The following is an 11,164-nucleotide window of genomic DNA, read 5'->3' as shown; positions in this document are numbered from 1 at the left end:
GTTAGTTCCACTGGACGGATTAGATTAATGTGCGTACCTATCCAGAGGCCAAAGTGCAAAGGCAAGCGACAATGCCAGATGTGCTTGTGATTGGTGCATTGTTATGCCAGTCATTTGTTCAGTCAATGATGGCGAGTGCTGAGTCTTGTGGCTGGCGGTGCAATCTGCACCTTAAGCGGAAACACAGAAAGAATATTGTTTCATTTCCTGGTATTAGAAACTACCCTGAAAGTTTTCTCAGTTTTGTGGGATAGTGGTTCCATTAACATTCTTAAGCCTTCCCACACCAATCCTCTTATGGAGATATTTGTTTTTTACTAAAATTCTGAGTTGCAAGAATTCCTTTGATTGTCAGTTTATTGGCCGTGTTAATTTATTTGATTCAAAGTGGGTTACCAACTGTATTAAAGCCGCTACCAACAGCCAGATATGGGACTGCTAGTAAGTGTTCCCTGCAAATGTTTCTTTTTAAGCTTAATATTTTATTATATGGTATATTTTATTATCAATGCAGGAGTGGAAATGTTCTTTTTTTAAATGTGTTTTACTACTGGTTGCTGTATGTCTGGTCAAAAGAAGACGAATTACAGTGAAACTCAATGTCTTTTCCACTACAGATGAGATCAGTGGACCATGAATATGAATGGAAATCAGAGTGCATTCTTCCTTTTCCTCCAGCCCAAAGGTATTCAAAGTTCAAAGTAAATTTATTATCAAAGAACATATATGTCACCATATACAACCCTGATATCTGTTTTCTTGCAGGCATACACAGTAAATCCAAGAATCACTGTAGAATCAATGAAAGACCACATCCAACAGGATGAACAAGCAACCGATGGGCAAAAGACAACAGACAGTGCAAATACAAAAGAAATAATAATAATAATTAAATAAACAATAAATATCGAGAACATGAGATGAGGTCTATGAAAGTGAGTCCATAGGTGTGGGAACAGTTCATTGGTGGGTTGAGTGAAGTTAAGTGATGTTATCCTCTCTGGTTCAAGAGCCTGACGGTTGAGGGGTAATAACTGTTCCTGAACCTGGTGGTTTGTGAGTTCTGAGGCTCCTGTACCTTCGTCCTAATTGCAACCACAAGAAGGGAGCATGTCCTGGGTTGTGGGTGTCTTTGATGATGGATGCTGCTTTCCTGATAATGTTTCATGTAGACGTGCTTAAAGCTGGGGAGGGCTTTACCCACGATGGACTGGGCCATATCCACTACTTTTTGTCAGATTTTCCATTCAGGGGCATTGTTGTTTCCATACCAGACTGTGTTGCAACACGTTGCATGATTCAGGTCTGTCACATCACCGGATTCAGCAATTCATGCAATCTTTCTGAGGGTTCATCTGATCTCCTGCTCAAGTTACAACTGAGACAACTCCTACGGGAATTCATGTCTGAAGTACTTAGCTATTGAGTCATCAATAGCTCTCTGGAGTTTGTCTTGACAATGGAGTTTTACTGTAAACATTGAATGATTAATAAAAATTAAATCGGGTGTTGTGCTGCTAAACTGAATTTATCCATTGCTTTATGAATACTCATGAGAGATCTGATCATTACTCTTCAACCTTTCTTTAATTGCACAGATTTCTATTTGCTTTCATCATACAAACCACAAAAGAGGTTCTCTGTACTGATATTAATCTTGATTCCTATCGTTTTCCAAACCAGGCCTGTGGTACAGAGCATTCCACTGTTGATTGGAAAAAAAATGGTAATTGCTTATGGAGAAAGTGTGCTTTATTTCAATCCATCCGTGTTGCTTTTCATGCAGCTCCAGTTGCACTGCAAAAGCAACACATTTAGTTAATCCAGGGCTTTGCACCACCTAAAGAAACTCAGCTTGACAGTGTTTTAAATATAAAAGTCAAAATACAAGCATATTACTTCTTAGAGTAAGGATTTACCCATCTCCTGTTGGGGAATGGGGTCATAGTTTTCTCATTCATCAGCCAGGAAAGTCAGTGAGGAGAATGTTGTTTGGCCTGCTCGTGATTTACAAGCTGTATATCCCTTACTTTCCCCATCCCAAAGCACAGGCAGGCATCCTGGCTGCTCCTAGTATGCCACACAATGACCTGCATGTTGCACGCCCTTAAGCCACACACACACACACACACACACACACACACACACACATTAAAGCAGTGGAATCCTCCATCCCTTAAATCTACATTGCAACCTGTGCTGGCAGACAGATGACTTTGATCTCCATTCAGATTGAGATTCAGTTATCACATCTACATCAAAACACACAGTGAACTATGTCATTTGTGTTAACAACCAAGGTTTGTGGGGGGCAGCCCTCAAGGATCATCACGTATTCTGGCACCAATATAGCATGCCAATAATGTTTAATGCAATATATAACACAGAACAGCAAAGTCCAAAGTAAACTTATTATCAAAGTACACATGTGTCACCATGTATAACCCTCAGATTCATTGTCTTGGATGGCTCTGAGCCTGTATTCACAGGAATTCAGAAGAATGAAGTGAACTCATTGGAACCTATCAAATGGTGAAAGGTCTTCATTGAGTGGATGTGATAGGATGTTTCCTATGGTGGGAGAGTTTAAGACCGGAGGACACAGCCTCAGAATAGAGGTGCACACTTTTAGAACGGAGATGAAGAGGAACTTCTTTAGCTGGAAAATGGTGAATCCATGGAATTCTTTGCCACAGTCAGTTGTAGAGGCCAAGTCTTTATGTATATTTAAGGCAGGGGTTGATAGATTCTTGATTGGTCAGGGTATGAAAGGATACAGGGAGAAGACAGGAGATTGGAGCCGAGAGGAAATTTGAATCAGCCATGATGAAATGGTGGAACGGATTTGATGGGCCGAATGACCTAGTTCTGCTCCTATATCTTATAGTCTTATGGTCATTCAGGCATTCTCATAACAGAGTAATAACCAGAATAGAATCAATGAAAGACCTCACCAACTTGGGTGTTCAACCTGTGTGCAAATACAAAATGAAATAATAATAATGAATAAATAAGCGATAAATGTTGACAACATGAGGTGAAATGTTCTTGAAAGTGAGTCCATAGGTTGCGGGAACATTTCAGTGATGGGGCACGTGAGGGTGTGAAGTTATCTGCTGTGGTTCAATAGCCTGGTGGTTAATGGTTCACAAGCGGCAAGAGCAACAACAGAACAAAACAGGAGAACAACAGCAAAACAAGTGACGCCGTCTCACCCCCTCACACACACAGGCCATGGCTGATGTTCTGCACCTGCATCTGTCTCCTACTGCTTAGCTGTTCATGCCTATGATTAAAGAGAGGGTGTGTTGCATAGCAATCGTTGCTCAATGCTGAGAAGCGCCTGTCAGGTTTGAACTGCCAGCAGAGTGCTTATGTGTGTGACTTTCATCATACGTGTGAGTTTATGGAGCATTTTAAGCAATGGCAGCCCACGCTGGGGACTTGACGCCTGGCATTAACTGCCACAGCTGCCTTCTTCATTGTGTGCAGATTGAGAGTTTCTTAGCTCTCTGTGGAATAAGGTTATTTCCCATCACTTACACCACCTCCATTAACGCCATCACTGCCTTATTCCAGAATGTGATATGTTCTTCAATGTCTATTATGTTAGTTTAAGTTTCAAAATGCCTGCCAGCATCTTTCTTTTCCACTGCCAGATGTTACCGCAGCTACAATCCTTTAAGAGGGCAGGTTGATTTTAAGTGGTGCAGGCTGGTTTTAAGTTGTGCTGCCTACAAATGGATTGGGCTGACAGCCGCAGAGCTAGGGCATTGAAGGGAGTGGTCAGGACTGGCTTCACACAGTAATTATATAAATGTGCGGGCGCCACAATGTTGGCATCTCCTGTATTGGGCGTAATGGGTATGGATGAATCAATCCTGATGCCTATTTTAGGCTTTCCATTTTAGTATTTCTATGTCCACAACACAGCTCAGATAAAGCCTTTGAAATATGCATATGCATTCTGGACATCGAACCCATCTGGTCCACAATGTGCTTTGAAGTGTATTAGAATGGTTTACTCTGAGTTGGAATAGGGGGAACAGACGGTGGCTGCTCTGTGTAGTCAGTTACAAGATTGTGGATGCTCTGGTTTGCTATTTCTTCCAGCTTTAGTGAAAAAATGACAAGGTGTGCAAACATCACCACAGCCATCAGAGCCTGAACAATTAATTTGCAGAGGATCATGCAACTGCAGTTGGCTAATAGCTTGTAATCATTTATCACTGCTGCTTCCATTGACAACAGCTAATAAGAAATCTATTTCCTTTTAAATAAACTACTTTGAATCCTCTTTTCTAATAATTTTAATTTCCCAACACAGTGTATTATTGTGGTGATTCTCAGAGGAGTGGATATAAATTCAAAATTTGAAGAACTCACTGCCTAGAATTACAGACTTTATGTTAGCGCAATAATTGTTTAACAAATCTCTCTTCATGCGTTAGATTCAAACTGGTTTTTGTATTGCCCTCATGCTATTCTGGTTCAATCCAGTTTTGATTTACGTACCTTGCACAGCCAATGACAACAACAAACTTGTTGCTCTTGGACTAATAATGAACAACACTAACTAGTCAGGCAATCTTGGTTTAGTGATGACCTCAGCTACTTGAGTCCTGCCCTTTGGAGACTGTAACTAGCAAAGGAGTTTTAAAAGCCATGCAGGACACTTTGTGTGACCTCAGGAGCTAGCCAACAGGGAGGAACAGAACTCTCTGACAGCCTAATTCCTCAGGCAACTGATAAAAATCAGGAGGCAAGCATTTGTTGAAATATAAATAATGCTTCTCAAGCGAGGCACAAAAACTCAGGTAAATACTGCTTTGAAACAAAACAACAGGGAAGTTATCACTTCCCTTCTCTTCTACATTGCTGTATATGTCAGTCCAAATTTGTCTGCTCTACTAACAGAAGGAACCTTTCCTCCCATTTCAGAGAACCAACTCAGCTAACAGAACAACATGGAATAAAGGAAGGAAGGAAGGAGAGTTTGAAATGAATGCTGCACTTGAGCTGACTGTATCCCTCATGGTTGCAGGCAGTGAGAGCAGCAATCACTCAAACAGCTCGTTTGTCCACTTAGTTTTGCCTTCAGCATTCAGTACTTTGGCAAGGTACAGACTTGGCTGTAGGGAGAAAGCACTTCTACTGGCATCCAGCAAAAGTATTCTCCCATGAAAGAGCTTGGAAGACAGCAAAAAGCTTTCTAATAATCATTTTGGGAGGGTTTACCTTGCTATTCCCCTAACCTAGACATAAGGGGCAAAGCATAACCCTGGGTATACCATAAAATACTCATTAGTGTACTCGCATGCCATTACAGAGTTCAAAGTTCAAAGTAAATTTATTATCAAGGTACATATATGTCACCATATACAACACTGAGATTTGTTTTTTATTTATGGAAATAGAGTGCAGAGGAGGTTCTTCCAGCCCTTTGAGCCGAGCCGCCCAGTAACCACCAATTTAAACTTAGCCTAATCATAGGACAATTTACAAAGACCAATTAACTTACCAAACGTCTTTGGGCTGTGAGAGGAATCCATATCACCCAAAGAAAACCCACATGGTCAGGGGGAGAACGGACAAACTCCTGCAGTGGCAGCAATTGGTACTGCAAAGCTTTTGTGCTAACCACGACACGGACATACACCCTAAATCAAAGGAACACATTGAAGAACCACACGACAAAACAACTAATGTGTAAAAAACAACAAAGAGACTCATACAAAAGAAGAAAATAAATAAGCAACAAATATCGAGAACACGAAGAGTTTTTGGTAGTGAGTCCTTAGGTTGTGGGCACAGTTCAGTGATAGGGCGAGTGAAGTTGAGTGAAGGTATGCCCTCTGGTTCAAGAGCCTCCAAATTAATCTTTGCCCTTTAACCTTTGCCTGTATGCAGGTAGGAGAAGGACAGCCAAGTGATAAGATTGCCCCAAATGCGGTCTAGGCATAGAACAGTAGATATTCCTAATTGTAGTATAGCAGTGGTCGAGTGTTGGGACCCCTGGTGCTGTTGGTGATATGCTGATGACAATCGGGCAGGTACTTCTTGAACCAATCCTGACTGAAGTTCCCAACTGTGATTTGAACTGATTGGGATGGGCTTTTTTTTTTTGGTGATGGCAGCATTCAATATCTTGAGTGCTTGATTAATGCCAGCTTTTGGCAATATGTAACCTGTGGTTTGGACCACAGAGGAGAACTCTCTTGGTAAGTTGGCACTTAATTGTTAGATGTTTCAGGTCAGGGGAACAAGAGTGTGACAAAAGCCACTTTGTCCGAGCACCTCAAAGAGTTTATCATAAAACACAGACCACAATTTTTTGCCTTCTCTGAATCAGCAGTGTAGTCCATCCTGTGTATTGAAAAGCCTTGTTGATCTATCTGGCATGTCCGCAATAGAACATAGAACATAGAACATAGAATAGTACAGCACAGTACAGGCCTTTCGGCCCACAATGTTGTGCCGACCATTAAACCCTGCCTCCCATATTACCCCCGACTTTAAATCCCTCCATATACCTGTCTAATAGTCTCTTAAATTTCACTAGTGTATCTGCCTCCACCACTGACCTAGGCAGTGCATTCCACACACCAACCACTCTCTGAGTAAAAAACCTTCCTCTAATATCCCCCTTGAACTTCCCACCCCTTACCTTGAAGCCATGTCCTCTTGTATTGAGCAGTGGTGCCCTGGGGAAGAGGCACTGGCTGTCCACTCTATCCATTCCTCTTAATATCTTGTATACCTCTATCATGTCTCCTGTCACCCTCCTTCTCTCCAGAGAGTAAAGCCCTAGCTCCCTTAATCTCTGATCATAATGCATACTCTCTAAACCAGGCAGCATCCTGGTAAATCTCCTCTGTACCCTTTCCAGTGCTTCCACATCCTTCCTATAGTGAGTCGACCAGAACTGGACACAGTACTCCAAGTGTGGCCTAACCAGAGTTTTATAGAGCTGCATAGAGCTCCACGACTCTTAAACTCTGTCCCTCGACTTATGAAAGCTAACACTCCATAAGCTTTCTTAACTACCCTATCTACCTGTGAGGCAACTTTCAGGGATCTGTGGACATGTACACCCAGATCCTTCTGCTCCTCCACACTACCAAGTATCCTGCCATTTACTTTGTACTCTGCCTTGGAGTTTGTCCTTCCAAAGTGTACCACTTCCGGGTTGAACTCCATCTGCCACTTCTCAGCCCACTTCTGCATCCTATCAATGTCTCTCTGCAATCTTCGACAATCCTCTACACTATCCACAACACCACCAACCTTTGTGTCGTCTGCAAACTTGCAAACCCACCCTTCTACCCCCACATCCAGGTCGTTAATAAAAATCACGAAAAGTAGAGGTCCCAGAACCGATCGTTGTGGGACACCACTAGTCACAACCCTCCAATTTGAATCTAATCCCTCCACCATGACCCTCTGCTTTCTGCAGGCAAGCCAATTCTGAATCCACCTGGCCAAACTTCACTGGATCCCATGCCTTCTGACTTTCTGAATAAGCCTACTGTGTGGAACCTTGTCAAATACCTTACTAAAATCCATGTAGATCACATCCACTGCACTACCCTCATCTATATGTCTGGTGACCGCCTCAAAGAACTCTATCAGGCTTGTTAGACACGATCTTCCCTTCACAAAGCCATGTTGACTGTCCCTGATCAGACCATGATTCTGTAAATGCCCATAGATCCTATCTCTAAGAACCTTTGAGCCATGAGTAATGAGCCATGACTCATAAAATCTCACGAGGATCGAGGATAATGGACCATGAAATGGAAGGTGGGCAACCAAAGATGGATAAGTCATGAGGGGTAGGGATGGGGCGATGGGGCAATGGGGCCAAAGAGATGAAGGAGAGCGGGGGGGGGGGTGGGGGGTGGCAACAAAGGGAATGGTTACTGGACATTAAGTTTAAGAATAAGGGGTAGACAATTTAGAACGGAGTTGAGGCAAAACTTTTTCACACTGAGTGTTGTGGTTCTGTGGAATGCTCTGCCTCAGAAGGCAGTGGAGGCCAATTCTCTGGATTCTTTCAAGAAAGAGTTAGATAGAGCTCTTAAAGATAACGGAGTGAAGGCATATGGGGAGAAGGCAGGAAAAGGGTACTGATTGTGGATGATCAGCCATGATCATAGTGAATGATGGTGCTGGCTCGAAGGGCTGAATGGTCTACTCCTGCACCTATTGTCTATTAGAGATGTTGATGTTGATGCCATTAGGTTGATGACGACAGAGGTGGAAAATGAGATGTTGTTTTTTTAAATCTGCTTCAAACCTCACCTTGGCGGTAGAGGCCATGGACAAACATGTCAGTGTAGGAACAGAAAACAGAATTAAAATGGCTGGTCACTAGAAGATCAATATGTTACGGTGGATGGACCGAGTTTCTCATGAAGGGATTCACCCCATCTGTGACCGGTCTCGCTGATCTCAATGAGGCCACATTGGATTCAATAAATGACTGGGAGCAATGGATTCACATGTAAAGTTCTGCCTCAACTGGAAGTGCTGTTTAGGGCCCTGAATGGTGGTGAGCAACGTGGTGTAGGGCAGGTGTAATAGTATGGATGATTGCAGGGATAAGTGCCTGGAGGGTGGTTGGTGCCTTAACCATGACTCACAGCGGCTCTGACATCTACCATTATGAAGTGCCTTGAGAGGCGGGTATGACAGGCATTAAATCCAGCCTTTCAGACAACTCTGATCCACTGCAATTCACCTATTGCCTAAACAGATTTATGGTGGACACCATCTCCCTGGTCCTACACTCATCTCTGGAGTATCTGGGTGGTAAAGGCAGCTACATTGGACTGCTGCTTATTGACTACAGTTTCAATACTATAATTCCAAGCAAACTCACCATCAAATCTCAGATCTGGGAGTCAATACCTTCTTCTGAAACTGTATCTTCAAGTTCCTGACCAACAGACTGCAATCAGCATGGATAGGTAGAAACACCTCCGTCGCAAATATTCTAGATACTGGTGCTCCATAAGGTTATGTCCTGAGATACCTACTTAGTTCTGCTCTAACTCCATCTAGAAGTGATAGATGATAGCACCGTAGAGGGTATATCATTCCCTCCTACAATAGGATGAAGTCTTGACCTCAGAATCACCCTCATTATGACTGCACCTTATTACATGCACCGCACCTTCTCTATAGCTGTTGCAATTTATTCTGCATTTTGTTATTGCTTTACCTTGTTAAGACCATAAGACCATAAGAGATAGGAGCAGAAGTAGGCCATTTGGCCCGTCGAGTCTGCTCTGCTATTTAGTCATGGGCTGATCCAATTCTTCCAGTCATTCTCACTCCCCTGCCTTCTCCCCATACCCTTTGATGCCCTGGCTAATCAAGAACCTATCTATCTCTGCCGTAAATGCATCCAGTGTGTTGGCCTCCACAGCCATTCATGGCAACAAATTCCACAGAATTACCACCCTCTGACTAAAGTAATTTCTCCACACCTCTGTTCTAAATGGACATCCTTCAATCCTGAAGTTGTGTCTTCTTGTCCTAGACTACCCTACAAGGGAAATAACTATGCCATATCGAAACTGTTCAGGCCTTTTAACATTCGGAATGTTTCTATGAAATCCCCCCTCATTCTCCTGAACTCCAGGGAGTAAGCCCAAGAGCTGCCAGACGTTCCTCACACTGTAACGCTTTCATTCCTGGAATCATTCTCGTGAATCCTCTCTGAACCCTCTCCAATGTCAGTATATCCTTTCTAAAATAAGGAGCCCAAAACCGCACGCAATACTCCAAGTGTGCTCTCATGAGGGCAAATGGAATGTTGGTATTCATTTCTAGAGGTATAGAATATAAGGGCAGGGATATGATGTTCAGGCTCTATATCATATCCCTGCCCTTATATTCTATACCTCTAGAAATGAATGCCAACATTCCATTTGCCTTCTTCAATACCAACTCAACGTGGAGGTTAACCTTTAGGGTATCCTGAACAAGGACTTCCAAGTCCCTTTGCATCTCTGAGTTTTGAATTCTCTCGCCCTCTAAATAATAGTCTGCCTGTTTATTTCTTCCACCAAAGTGCATGACCATACACTTTCCAACATTGTATTTCATTTGCCACTTTGTTGCCCATTCCCCTAAGCTATCTAAGTCTCTCTGCAGGCTCTCTGTTTCTTCAACACCACCTGCTCCTCCACCTATCTTTGTATCATCGGCAAATTTAGCCAAAAATCCATTAATCCCATAGTCCAAATCATTGACATACATCGTAGAAATCAGAGGTCCCAATACTAACCCCTGTGAAACTCCGGTGGTAACTGGCAGCCAGCCAGAATAGGATCCCTTTATTCCCACTCTCTGTTTTCTGCCGACCAGCCAATGCTCCACCCATGCTTGTAACTCCCCTGTAATTCCATGGCTTTTTATCTTGCTAAGCAACCTCATGTGCGGCACCTTGTCAAGGGCCTTCTGAAAATCAAAGTACACCACATCTACTGCATCTACTTTGTCTACCATGCTTGCAATTTCCTCAAAGAATTGCAGTAGGTTTGTCAGGCAGGATTTTCCTTTTAGGAAACCATGTTGGCTTTAGCTTATCTTGTCATGTACCTCCAGGTACACCGTAGTCTCATCCTTAACAATCAATTCCAACAATTTCCCAACCACTGATGTCAGGCTAACAGGTCTATAGTTTCCTTTCTGCTGCCTCCCACCCTTCTTAAATAGCGGTGTAACATTTGCAATTTTCTAGTCATCTGGTACAATGCCAGAATCTATCGATTCTTGCAAGATCATCATTAATGCCTCTGCAATCTCTCCAGCTACTTCTTTCAGAACCTGAGGGTACGTTCCATCAGGTCCAGGAGATTTATCCACCCTCAGACTACTAAGCTTCCTGAGCACCTTCTCAATCATAATTTTCACTGCACCTACTTCACTCCCCTGACACTTTTGAATGTCTAGTACACTATAGATGTCTTCCACTGTGAAGACAGATGCAAAATATGCATTCAATTCTTCTGCCATCTCTGCATCTCTTCTTACAATATCTCCAGCGTCATTTTCTATTGGTCCTATATCTACACTCAACCCCTTTTTACCCTTTATATACATAAAAAAGCTTTTAGTATCTTCTTTGATATTAGTCGCCTGCTTCCTTTCA

At 42.7% G+C, this 11,164-nt stretch overlaps 1 long non-coding RNA gene across 1 annotated transcript; it reads left to right on the top strand.

Annotated features, from left to right (window-relative positions):
- Nucleotides 1–220: 220 nt before the first annotated feature.
- LOC140211387 (uncharacterized) lies at nt 221–1,502 on the top strand. Its single transcript, XR_011889443.1, has 3 exons — nt 221–441; nt 618–685; nt 766–1,502. It is a non-coding gene; the product is annotated as an uncharacterized lncRNA (long non-coding RNA).
- Nucleotides 1,503–11,164: the final 9,662 nt, after the last annotated feature.

This window comes from Mobula birostris, chromosome 17 (assembly GCF_030028105.1).
Source record: "Mobula birostris isolate sMobBir1 chromosome 17, sMobBir1.hap1, whole genome shotgun sequence".
Taxonomy (NCBI): domain Eukaryota; kingdom Metazoa; phylum Chordata; class Chondrichthyes; order Myliobatiformes; family Myliobatidae; genus Mobula; species Mobula birostris.
Note: the sequence above shows the minus strand (reverse complement) of the source record. Positions and strands in the feature narration are given on the sequence as shown.